Here is a 2,292-nt window from a genome sequence, read left to right as displayed (position 1 = left end):
CGCGGTCGAGAGGCGAATGTCTCGGCCACTTGTGAGCCGGTTTATGGGAGCCGGCAAGAGGTGTACGGTAATACGTATACCACCGTCCGGGGCGCATCGAACGAGGATGCTCGTAACAGTGTACGTAGAGAGGCTCGACCAACGAGACGCCGGTTCCGTGGATACGAGCACAGGGAATTCCCATTTTTACACCGAGCCGCCCCTCTACGACCTACCCCGGGGTTGCTTGCGAGCGAATCGAGTTCGCGCTCTAACGGGTGTAAATGCATTTTCTTTTAGTTGCTTCTTTTAGAGAGGGAGAGGGAGAGAGAATGCGCGCGCGCGCGTGTATTTTCTTCAACAAAGAACGATTCGCGGAATCGTTACATTAAACGACTGTAGCCAAAGTTGAGAGCTTCTTCGAGAGGGGATGAATCGTAATTAGATTCTTTTCTTTTTTTGCTTTCTCTCTCTCTCTCTCTCTCTCGTTCAGAGGACGACGACGGGTTCGAAGCGTTGATAAGAAAAATTTTATAAAGTTGGATCGAGGGTTGAAGGGAAGGAGGATTCTAGGTTCTCTCTTTACGGCTCGAGAAGCAATGGCCGAGGCGGTTAATACCGGTTGCTGACCGCTCAGTGTGTCCAACTCTGTTCCTTCTTGCGGCCAACACGGTAATGAGCCATTTAACCTTGAGCCAGTGGTGCTTGGAAAATAACGCGGCGTGCGAGATCCAACTTCGAGCTCGAGCACCACACCTCGTGTTCTTTGTACTTTGAATTCGCTGCTACTTGGATTCTGTTGCTGTTATCGGATCGATGGAGGGGAAAAAAGATTAAATCGCGAATTTCGTTTTTACCCCAAGCATTTTGAGGGCTCTCTTCAATCAAATCGTGGAATTTTAATCAAAAAAAGAAAGGAAGGAGAAAGAAAAGGTTCGTCCGACAAATGACGAAGGAAGAACTTGCTCCGTGGGATCAAGAGGGCTGTACGTGAAGAAAGAAAGAAAGAAAAGAGGAACAAAAAAGAATTCTCGCAGATTTTCTCTCTCTCGTTTTATTGTATCGTCCATCCGTTCCCTTTTATCGTTTTCTTAAATTATCCGCGGCAAGCGCGGCACACAGGTTTTAAGAATTCGCTACGATGGAGGGACGCGCGAGTTGATAGGAAAGACAAGAGCAAAAAGAGGACGAAGGGAGGGGGATGGAGGCATGATGGAGGCGATACAACAAGGTGGAATACGGTCGAGCAAGCAAGGTTTCGAGTTCATCTTTAATACGGCCTTTCTGGTTCTGGTACCAACCCAGGGGGGGGGGGGATCGAATTTTTAAGTCCTTGAACGAATCGAGATGAGACCAGAGCGGGATGAAGCCGAGGGAGAAAGAGGTGTATCTTTACCCTGGCAACAGGTATCCGCGCGAAGGGTAAAGAATTTTTACGACGCGCGTTATTTTCCAACATGGCCTCCTCCGTAGTTTCCTTCCTCGGCTCCTCTTCTGCTTCTCCTCTCTTTCCTTTCGCCGGATTCACTGCGCTAAACCCGATGCAGTAAACCTGTACCGCTTTTCTTCCTTTTATTCATCGTAAGTACGTACTTCGCTCTTAAGGTGTGTTCACAATGCTTTTCGCCGCCGATTATTATTTTATCGCGAGTAAAAACTATACCAATCGGAACAGATCTGAATCCGAATGGGATCCGATCTGAATGGTTGCTTTCGTTTATTCTCGTCCGTATATTCTCTTCCTTCTCTTCCATTCTCGTCCGATTTTTTTTCAATTCGGATGAGGATTTTTTATCTCGACAATAATCGAGGATCACTTGAAAAAGAAATTATCGAGATCGTTTACTAGGTTTCTTTCCCCTTGTTTCGTAAACAATTGCTCGCCACTTGCCGCATCGTTTAAATTAACAGGGCGTGAAGCAAAATTGATGAACGGAAGGACCGTGAATTCCCGCGCTTTCCCTTCTCGTCGATTTTTAAAAATTGAAATAGAAGGGAAAAGAAAAATTTTTTCTTTTTTTTTTTTTTTTTTTTTTCGACGAATTCACTTTGGTTACGATCACCGGTTAGCCCACGGGATTTAACGAATATCCCTATTCGGGGATACGAACGATTGTAGGACAATGAGTAGAAAGTGGGACGTACACTCGACGCGGAAAGAAAAATTTCCAACGATGCTCGAAGGGACCTATAGTTTTCAAATCCTATTTTTAACCGTCCCTCCCTCTCCTCTTCTCTGTATAGCCTCCTTTCTAAAAATTTGCACGCGCGAAAAGAGAATTTCCCTATATAATTAAACGTTTCATTACGTAA

The sequence above is a fragment of the Apis dorsata genome, unplaced genomic scaffold (genome assembly GCF_000469605.1).
Source record: "Apis dorsata unplaced genomic scaffold, Apis dorsata 1.3 scaffold_538, whole genome shotgun sequence".
In the NCBI taxonomy this organism is placed as follows: Eukaryota; Metazoa; Arthropoda; class Insecta; order Hymenoptera; family Apidae; genus Apis; species Apis dorsata.
Note: the sequence above shows the minus strand (reverse complement) of the source record.